At 38.0% G+C, this 10,855-nt stretch overlaps 1 non-coding gene across 1 annotated transcript; it reads left to right on the forward strand.

Annotated features, from left to right (window-relative positions):
• Nucleotides 1-10,439: 10,439 nt before the first annotated feature.
• Nucleotides 10,440-10,547, forward strand: LOC130978442 (small nucleolar RNA R71). The gene has a single exon (XR_009086085.1). It is a non-coding gene; the product is annotated as a small nucleolar RNA R71 (small nucleolar RNA).
• Nucleotides 10,548-10,855: the final 308 nt, after the last annotated feature.

Raw genomic sequence — 10,855 nt, forward strand, 5'->3', positions numbered from 1 at the left:
CTACTTTATGAGTCTTGGCCGTGGCCCAAAGCACTCTGTCTTCCAGTATTACCACCGGATACATACATGCCACAGGCACATAACTGGGTGAACCTTTTCAGATTGTGACTCAGCTTTGCTAGAGTCCCCAATTAGAGGTGTCCAGGGTTCTTAAGCACACTCTTTTTGCTTTGGATCACAAATATTTTTTTTAATATTCACTGCTTTTTTCTTGCTTCAAGAATCATTTTTATGATTTTTCAGATCCTCAGTAACATGTCTCCTTTTTTTCATCATTCTTTCAAAAGCCAACATTCATGAACAACAAATTCAAAAGACATATGTACTGTTCAAGCATACATTCAGAAGTCAAAGTATTGCCACCACATCAAAATAATTAATCTGTTATAAAATTCAAAATTCATGCAATTCTTCTCTTTTTTAATTAAGAACATTTTTCACTTAAGAAAGGTGATGGATTCATAGGACATTCATAACTTTAAGGCATAGACACTAAGACACTAATGATCATAAGACACAAACATAAAAAAACATAAGCATGAAAATTCGAAAAACAGAAAAATAAAGAACAAGGAGATTAAAGAACGGGTCCACCTTAGTGATGGCGGCTTGTTCTTCCTCTTGAAGATCTTATGGAGTGCTTGAGCTCCTCAATGTCTCTTCTTTGCCTTTGTTGCTCTTCTCTCATGATTCTTTGATCTTCTCTAATTTCATGGAGAAGGATGGAATGTTCTTGGTGCTCTACCCTTAGTTGTCCCATGTTGGAACTCAATTCTCCTAGGGAGGTGTTGATTTGATCCCAATAGTTTTGTGGAGGAAAGTGCATCCCTTGAGGCATCTCAGGGATTTCATGATGAGTGGGATCTCTTGTTTGCTCCATCCTTTTCTTAGTGATGGGCTTGTCCTCATCAATGAGGATGTCTCCCTCTATGTTAACTCCAACTGAATTACAGAGGTGACAAATGAGATGAGGGAAGGCTAACCTTGCCAAGGTAGAGGACTTGTCCACCACCTTATAAAGTTCTTGGGATATAACCTCATGAACTTCTACTTCCTCTCCAATCATGATGCTATGAATCATGATAGCCCGGTCTATAGTAACTTCGGACCAGTTGCTAGTGGGAATGATTGAGCGTTGGATAAACTCCAACCATCCCCTAGCCACGGGCTTGAGGTCATGCCTTCTCAATTGAACCGGCTTCCCTCTTGAATCTCTCTTCTATTGAGCGCCCTCTTCACAAATGTCTATGAGGACTTGGTCCAACCTTTGATCAAAGTTGACCCTTCTAGTGTAGGGGTGTTCATCTCCTTGCATCATGGGCAAGTTGAATGCCAACCTTACATTTTCCGGACTAAAATCTAAGCATTTCCCCCGAACTATTGTAAGCCAATTCTTTGGGTCCGGGTTCACACTTTGAGCATGGTTCTTGGTGATCCATGCATTGGCATAGAACTCTTAAACCATTAAGATTCTGACTTGTTGAATGGGGTTGGTAAGAACTTCCCAACCTCTTCTTCGGATCTCATGTCGGATCTCCAGATATTCACTCTTTTTGAGTTTGAAAGGAACCTCGGGGATCACCTTCTTCATGGCCACAACTTCATAGAAGTGGTCTTGATGCACCCTTGAGATGAATCTCTCCATCTCCCATGACTCAGAGGTGGAAGCTTTTGCCTTCCCTTTCCTCTTTCTAGAGGTTTCTCCGGCCTTAGATGCCATAAATGGTTATGGAAAAACAAAAAGCAATGCTTTTACCACACCAAACTTAGAAGGTTTGCTCGTCCTCGAGCAAAAGAAGAAAGAAGAGAGTAGAAGAAGAAGAAATAGAGGAGATGGAGGGGGCTATGTGTTTTGGCCAAGGGGGAGAAGTAGTGTTTAGGTTGTGTAAAAATAAAGGAGTGAAGATGGGTTTATATAGGAGTGGAGAGGGGGTGTATGTTTCAGCCATTATGGGTGGGTTTGGGAGGGACAGTGGTTTGAATTTGAATAGTGAGGTAGGTGGGGTTTTATGAAGGATGGATGTGAGTGGTGAAGAGAATGGTGGGATTTGATAGGTGAGGGGTTTTTGGGGAAGAAGTGTTGAGGTGATTGGTGAATGGGTGAAGAAGAGAGAGAGTGGTGGGGTAGGTGGGGATTCTGTGGGGTCCACAGATCCTGAGGAGCCAAGGATAATTCATCCCTGCACCAAGTGGCGAGCAAAAATGCTCCTTCTGCCAATCCTGGCGTTAAACACCGGGCTGGTGCCCATTTCTGGCGTTTAACGCCAGCTTCCACTACAAGAAAAATACCCATTCAGCCACACTTTTTTTAGGCTACATTTGAAAAGCGTAGCCTATTCATAGAATAGGCTACGCTTTTCCCCGTGTTGCCTTTTTATAAGAGAAAAGGATACACAAATGCGGCATCATTTAAAAAGCGTAGCCTTAGGTATTATAGAAATCACTTATAAAGCGTAGCCGTAGGTTGATATCTATAGATTCACTTTTCGTATCAAAGGAGACGCTTTTAAAGGGTAGCCTATTTTTTAAGTTTTGGGTGCACTTAAAAAGTGATGCCTAATGTCTCTAGAGCCAAAAACTTTAACACTTAGTAATTTTTTTCCTTGTTTTTCCTGAAAGACCTTATTAACACTTAGTAAATTAAAACTAAGGAAATAACACTTAGTAAAAAGGATTTGATTTAACACTCAGTCATCACCTTCATCCTCGAGCAACAAACCCTCCATAGCACCCTCTCACTCTCGGTCGTCTCGATAGGTAACCATCGTCGCCCCCCACTCTCGGTCTCGATAGCTCGCCATTGACCCTCTCACTCTCGGTCTCGCCATTCACCCTCTCAGTCTCACCATTGACTGCCATTCACCCTCTCAGTCTCGGAAACCCTCTCACTGTCGCCGTTGAGAGTCATCGCCTCCCACTCACGACTCACCTGCTCTACTCTCCACAGTGACCGTCGTCATCTCCTCTTCGCCATCGCTTGCACTGATCGTCGCTGTGCGGCCCTCACCATCGTCCGTGTGCGACCGTCACCATCGTGGCTGCGCCGCTCTCACCATCATCATCTCCGTGCTTCTCATCATCGTCTTCGTTGTGCTCACATCATTGAATAGGTATGTAGTGATTTCTATTTGCTTCTGAAATTGATCAGTGGCTTAGGGTTCCTATTTTAGGGGTTTTAATTTGGGGCTTTTAATCTCTGAAATATGGGTCTATGAACTGTAATTTGATAACATGCATGCTGTTATTGATGAAGATGTGTGGTTTTTTAGGGTTTGTGAACTGTGATTCAATATACAGGTTGTCTATTTTCTCTGTATTTTTGTTTCTGAGACTGAATCCAAATGCAGCGTTAATAAGCTTTTGTTTCTGTGATTTCTCGATAAATAAGTTGGCTTTCGTTTCTCTGTTTTGAGCTTCCTGTTTTGAGCTTCCTGTTTTCAGCTTCCTGTTTCTAACATAGTTCTTACAGTTTGAACGGTTTCTTGGTTAGCCAGAAACAGAAATGGTGTAAAGAATGTAAAGAATGAAAAGAAGACAAGGAGTAGAGAAGAAGTAGAAGAGGAAGAAGAAAGGTGAGCTGAAAAGTAAGTTGAATTGAAAACTCACATATACATGCTTAGAAGAATTTCTTAATTCGTCAATTTTGTTGTCCTGCAAGGATCTGTTTTTGGATAAGGTATAAGTTGCAGGTTTTTCCTCAGAGTTCATGCTTTTATTAGTTATATGTCTAACAGGACTGATAAATAGTCTTTTGCAATCTCCTGGGTAATTCTGCTGCACAACATACCTTGTAGAAAACCTTTTAACTACTGAATTTATTGACTTTGTCTGCACATAACCATTAAAAGAGCTCAAAATACTTAGCTAATGTGGTCTAATCTGGAGAGAAAATAACTCAAGTTGTAGAGTACTTCAACTGTATCTATATTATCCAAAATTTGTGACAAAATTTTCTCCGCAAAGAAGGCTTGGTTTTGGAAAGAAATTAACCCCACTCAAACCCTCAACTTTTCACAAATTAACAGGCCATGAATATTGTTGCCAATAACTTTATAGTTAGAGAAAAAACGTCATTTATGCTTAGTCAAGAGACTAATTTAAAGTAATGGACATAAGAGTAATGGACATAAGAATAAGACTGAGAAGAATAAGACATAAGAATAAGACATAAGAATAAGAGTAATGAAATTAACCCCACTCAAACCCTCAGATATATGTCTATTTGTTTTCCTTATCTATTGGTACTTTTGATGGCATTCCAGGGATATTCTACAACTTCAGGGAAGCTGAGAGCCTTGCCACAAGGTATAATACATGCTCATTCAGATCTTGAGTTAAGGCCCTTGTGGTCAAGAAGTAGTTCGAGGTCAAAGGTTAGCATCTTTGCACTGTTTTTCTACAGTTTTTAGTTCTATTGGTAAACCCTAATGGGCATTTTAAAAATTATTTTTCAAAAGTTGAATTGCTTCAGTAACTAATCTTGAATATTAAATTTCAGGCTAGTGCTTACACCAACCGTAACTTGCTGGCAGTTCCAGTTGGTATTAAACAAAAGCATAATGTTGATGCCATGGTGCAAAAGGTACTTGCAAGTTACAATGGTTCGCTAGAATTTCAACATTGTTTTGAGTCAGCAAAGCTTATCCAATTTCATTGATTGCAGTTTCTTCCCGAAAATTTTACTATTACTTTGTTCCATTATCATGGCAATGTGAATGGATGGAGGGACCTTAATTGGAGTAGCAAGGCCATACACATTGTTGCTGTAAATCAAACAAAGTGGTAAGTATGAGACTGGTCACTGGTGGCTGCATTTTTTGGTCTGAAAACTTTATTGTGAGCCCTTTTTTCACTGCTTAAGTTTATTTTGAAGAGATAATAAATGGGGCATGTCATGAAATGGATTTCTTGAAAATTGAAACATCTGACACAGTGAGCCAGTTATGTAAAATACTGTGGTAGTAGGAAGATTGTTTTGGCTTCTGTCTTCATACTGAAATCAAAGTCTTAATTTATTACAAAGTATGGGAATCTTCTGGTTACAGTTTATAGATGATGATTGAGCAATGTACCATTGCCTTCTTTGTTGTGGTGGTTTCAAGAAAATAATTTATAATTAATTGACAGAAAAAAATTAACTATCTAATTGACAGAAATCTGATTGTTTGACATCTCCATTGTAGAAATCTAGGTAGTGATCTATAAAAATGGGGACATTGTAGTTACTTATACCCCTTTTGAGTAAAACTACAATTTTTCCCTCAGTTGCTGATTCTTATGGTAATATTCTTCTGAGACTGAAGTTGATTTCTTGAATAGGTGAATGATTTAATGTGTTATGTGTTTAATATTGAAACACTTTTTGTTTTGAAAGTTTTTGTAGATAAATTTAACTTTGATGAATTTTTGAGTTTGTGCTATTAATGCTGCTGCATTCTTGTACCAGTTACATCAATTTCTGAATGTGATATATGCTGAATGTGTGAGTTTAAACTGTGATTGCTGCTGAAGCTTTATTCCTATTTGCACTTCATGGTTGGAGTCAGTTATGAGTAATTCATTGAATTAATGCTACTGCAAGCATAATAGTTGTTGTTTAGAAATGATCATTGCAGGTTGAATTCAATAAAGAAATATTGATTGAGTCCATTATTTTTGTATATGGTTTTTGTGAGTTTAAGTGTATATGGGTTCATAGGAAAGTTAATTTGTTTGACTGCGCTTGCTGCCCCTATTTGAATATGCATATCAGCTCATATGAAATTATAGTTGCTGCTTTGTCTGAAGTGTTTTGAACTCATATGAGCTGTATATTGCTGCTCTGCTACTCTAGCTTAATGTTATCTGAATCATATGAATTTACTGTTCGCTGTATCTGTTTGAATTTCTCTAAATTCATATGAATTGTTGTTTGCTGCTGTTTTAATTTGGCAACGCTCAATTTACTACCGGAATGCTGTCAAATTTTTCTAAAATCTTTATGGTATCATTTTCCAATTGTGAACTGAATTTGGCACATTTTGACTTTACACCTACTTTATTACGGCCAAATTCAATTCATGAATTGGTCGGCTAGCATTTCCACCTCTTCTTTGCTTCCCTTTATCTGAAATACTTGTTTGATGGAAACAAGGAACTATTTGACAAAATTCTGTGTCAAATAGATATAAAAATAGACATTTAAATAGAGCTCTTCTTTGCTTCCCTTAATATCTATAAAAATTTAACTTTTAACAAAGGAGCTAGATAGGTCGATTAATAAGTTATTGATTACACTTATTGATGACATCTAAAACAAATTAAATAGACATACTCTTTTCTCCCTAACTGTTTGTTAATAAAAACCACACATAGAAGGTTATTTATCTAAATGGTTTCTTCTGATATTCTCGTAAATTGGAATGGAGGGCACAATTGTCCAAAGGCAGTAATTGCTTCAGATAGTAAATCACGTGAGGCAGGTATGGCCGCAAGCTTCTATGTGTGTTTGTGGAAGGGACAAGGGACTAGAAAAAGTAAAGGGCCTATTGGTATTTAGTGAAATGCAAGAAAAAAATAAAAAACAGGTCAAGTTAGTGGTAAAAATTTAATTGCTTCTATCTGTTGAATGATTTAATTGCTACTGCTGCTGCTGGGTCCCAAATCTGTTGATTATATCAATTTAATTCTTGCTTGCTAAATGATGATTGTGCTAAATTCGTGGTTAAATGGTTGGATATGGCAATTACAATTTTTTTTGTTTGTAATTTTTACAGTTATTCGTGGTTAAGGTTGAAGGCGAAAGTTTTTGGTTAAGGTCTTCCAAGAAGATTTTGTCAAAACGTTGATCGTGTCATGGCAAGGTACAATGCATACTTTAATTCTTTTGATTTGTTAGTTTTGAAGTTGCAATTTAACTTATTATATTTGTATTATAAATTCTATGTTTCTCTTGGAATAGCGGCCATGGATCAACACATTTTCCGAACTTAGATGTGGTATGTCCTTATCTATTCCTTATTCCATAGTTTTTACTTGCATTTACATTAATTGCTATGGCTGAAAATGTTTGTTGGCTTTATTAACACTAAAGTTGTATTGCTATGGCTGAAATTTGTTTGTGTAATTCTGGTGGTTGTATCTTTAATTTTGTGCACTTGGTACATATGAATTTGTCCCTATATCTAATTTAAGTGTGAAAGTCTGGTTAATTAGTGCATGAAAAATGCTATAGGGACATATCAGGATTGTGTTAAAGGAAATGGAAGGAAGAAACACCAGTAGATTTTCATAGTTTGAATGAAACAAGATAATACATAATTTCTTGAATTCACCTCTTCATACATAATTTTTATATCAGGATTGTGACCATGTTATTTCTTTAGTATATATGCTTTCTTGGCTTACTATGACTATGTGTTCCATTTAATTTTTATAATTACGAATGTCATTATGAATATTTTTTTAACTACTTATCTATATAATTATGCAGGATAACAATGAAGATTAAGCAATGAAGAGTAAGCTGACTATTATTGTGGTTTTTTGGCTAAGATAGAGTGGTATTTAGGATCTTTACATGTATGGTTGACTAATGATTTTTATTAGAAGATACCTTTATTGGCCAAGTGATATTATGGTTTTGATATGGCTATGCTTACTTTAATTTGAGTTGTATGAATTTTTACAGTTAATTTCATTCTAGTACTTTTGGATCAATGTTATAAATATATTTTGGTTTGAGACAATTTTTATTATATAAAGAAATTATTTAGTATAATTATGTTTTTATTTTTATTTTGTAATATTCAATTCATTTATACATGTAATCATATTAACTATTATGTTGTATTAATAATTATTAGATAATTATATATATATACAGAAGAAAAAAAAGACCAAAGGCTACACTTATATGTACAGTAGCTATAGTATAGGAAAAAAAAAATGAGACCTAAGGCTACGCTTATATACAGTAGCTATAGTATACAGAAAAAAAAAATGAGACCTAAGGCTACGCTTATATACAGTAGCTATAGTATATCAAAAAAAAAAAAGAGGGACCTAAGGCTACGCTTATAAAAAGTAGCTATGGTATACGATGGGGCTACGCTTTACAAGTGATGCAGTAGCATTGAAAAGCGTAGCCTATTCTGGAAGAATGAAAGCTGAAAAGCGTAGCCTATTCCCCTGAACAGCATCACTTGAAAAGCGTAGCCTATTCCCAAACGCCAAAAGCGTAGCCCTTGGTGTAGAAAAGCGTAGCCTTTGAGAATAGGCAACGGCCGAATAGGAATCACTCCAAAAAGCGTAGCCGTAGCCCAAAAAGCGTAGCCATAGCCTAAGGCATCATTTTTTTTCACTTTTGGCTACACTTTTCAAGTGTACTTGAATGGGTGTTTTTCTTGTAGTGTTCTTGCCCATTCCTGGCATTTAACGCCAGCTTCTTGCCCATTCCTGGCGTTAAACGCCAGTCTGGTGTCCCTTTCTGGCGTTAAACGCCCAAAATGGTGCCAGACTGGGCGTTAAACACCCATTTTGCTATCTTCACTGGCGTTTAAACGCCAGCAAATTTTCCTCCAGGGTGTGCTGTTTTTCTTTCTGTTTTTCATGCTGTTTTTGCTTTTTCAATTAATTTTGTGACTTCCCATGATCATCAACCTATAGAAAACATAAAATAACAAAGAAAAATAGATAAAAATAACATTGGGTTGCCTCCCAACAAGCGCTTCTTTAATGTCAGTAGCTTGACAGTGGGCTCTCATGGAGCCTCACAGATGTTCAGAGCAATGTTGGAACCTCCCAACACCAAACTTAGAGTTTGAATGTGGGGGTTCAACACCAAACTTAGAAGTTGGTTGTGCCCTCCCAACACCAAACTTAGAGTTTGACTGTGGGGGCTCTGTTTGACTCTGTTTTGAGGGAAGCTCTTCATGCTTCCTTTCCATGGTTGCAGAGGGGTATCCTTGAGCCTTAAATACAAAGGATTCTTCATTCACTTGAATGATCAATTCTCCTCTGTCAACATCAATCACAGCCTTTGCTGTGGCTAGGAAGGGTCTGCCAAGGATGATGGATTCATCCATGCACTTCCCAGTCTCTAGGACTATGAAATCAGCAGGGATGTAATGGTCTTCAACCTTTACCAGAATATCCTCTACAAGTCCATAAGCTTATTTTCTTGAATTGTCTGCCATCTCTAGTGGGATTTTTGCAGCTTGCACCTCAAAGATCCCTAGCTTCTCCATTACAGAGAGAGGCATGAGGTTTATGCTTGACCCTAGGTCAGACAGAGCCTTCTCAAAGGTCATGGTGCCTATGGTACAAGGTATTGAGAACTTCCCAGGGTCCTGTCTCTTTTGAGGTAATCTCTGCCTAGTCAAGTCATCCAGTTCTTTGGTGAGTAAAGGGGGTTCATCCTCCCAAGTCTCATTACCAAATAACTTGTCATTTAGCTTCATGATTGCTCCAAGGTACTTAGCAGCTTGCTCTTCAGTGACATCTTCGTCCTATTCAGAGGAAGAATACTCATCAGAGCTCATGAATGGCAGAAGTAAATCCAACGGAATCTCTATGGTCTCAGTGTGAGCCTCAGATTCCCATGGTTCCTCATTAGGGAACTCATTGGATGCCAGTGGACGTCCATTGAGGTCTTCCTCAGTGGCGCTCACTGCCTCTTCCTCCTCTCCAAATTCGGCCATGTTGATGGCCTTACACTCTCCTTTTGGATTCTCTTCTGTATTGCTTGGAAGAGTACTAGGAGGGAGTTCAGTAACTTTCTTACTCAGCTGACCCACTTGTGCCTCCAAGTTTCTAATGGAGGACCTTGTTTCAGTCATGAAACTTTGAGTGGTTTTGATTAGATCAGAGACCATGGTTGCTAAGTCAGAGTGGCTCTGCTTAGAATTCTCTGTCTGTTGCTGAGAAGATGATGGAAAAGGCTTGCCATTGCTAAACCTGTTTCTTCCACCATTATTGTTGTTGAACCCTTGTTGAGGTCTCTGTGGATCCTTCCATGAGAGATTTGGATGATTTCTCCATGAAGGATTATAGGTGTTTCCATAGGGTTCTCCCATGTAATTCACCTCTTCCATTGATGGGTTCTCAGGATCATAAGCTTCTTCTTCAGATGAAGCGTCCTTAGTACTGCCTGGTGCAGCTTGCATTCCAGACAGACTTTGAGAAATTATATTGACTTGCTGAGTCAATATTTTATTCTGAGCCAATATGGCATTCAGAGTATCAATCTCGAGAACTCCTTTCTTCTGATTCGTCCCATTGTTCACAGGATTGCTTTCAGAAGTGTACATGAATTGGTTAGTTGCAACCATTTCAATGAGTTCTTGAGCTTCTGCAGGCGTCTTCTTCAAATGAAGAGATCCTCCAGCAGAGCTGTCCAATGACATCTTGGACAGTTCAGACAGACCATCATAGAAGATACCTATGATGCTCCATTCAGAAAGCATGTCAGAAGGACACTTTCTGATCAATTGCTTGTATCTTTTCCAAGCTTCATAGAGGGATTCTCCTTCCTTCTGTCTAAAGGTTTGGACTTCCACTCTAAGCTTACTCAATTTTTGAGGTGGAAAGAACTTTGCCAAGAAGGCATTGACTAGCTTTTCCCAAGAGTTCAGGATTTCTTTAGGTTGTGAGTCCAATCATATCCTAGCTCTGTCTCTTATAGCAAAAGGGAATAGCATAAGTCTGTAGACCTCAGGGTCAACCCCATTGGTCTTGACAGTGTCACAGATTTGCGAGAATTCAGCTAAAAACTGATGAGGATCTTCCAATGGAAGTCCATGAAACTTGCAATTCTATTGCATTAGAGAAACTAATTGAGGCTTAAGCTCAAAGTTGTTTGCTCCATTGGTAGGGA

The sequence above is a fragment of the Arachis stenosperma genome, chromosome 4, assembly GCF_014773155.1.
Source record: "Arachis stenosperma cultivar V10309 chromosome 4, arast.V10309.gnm1.PFL2, whole genome shotgun sequence".
In the NCBI taxonomy this organism is placed as follows: Eukaryota; Viridiplantae; Streptophyta; class Magnoliopsida; order Fabales; family Fabaceae; genus Arachis; species Arachis stenosperma.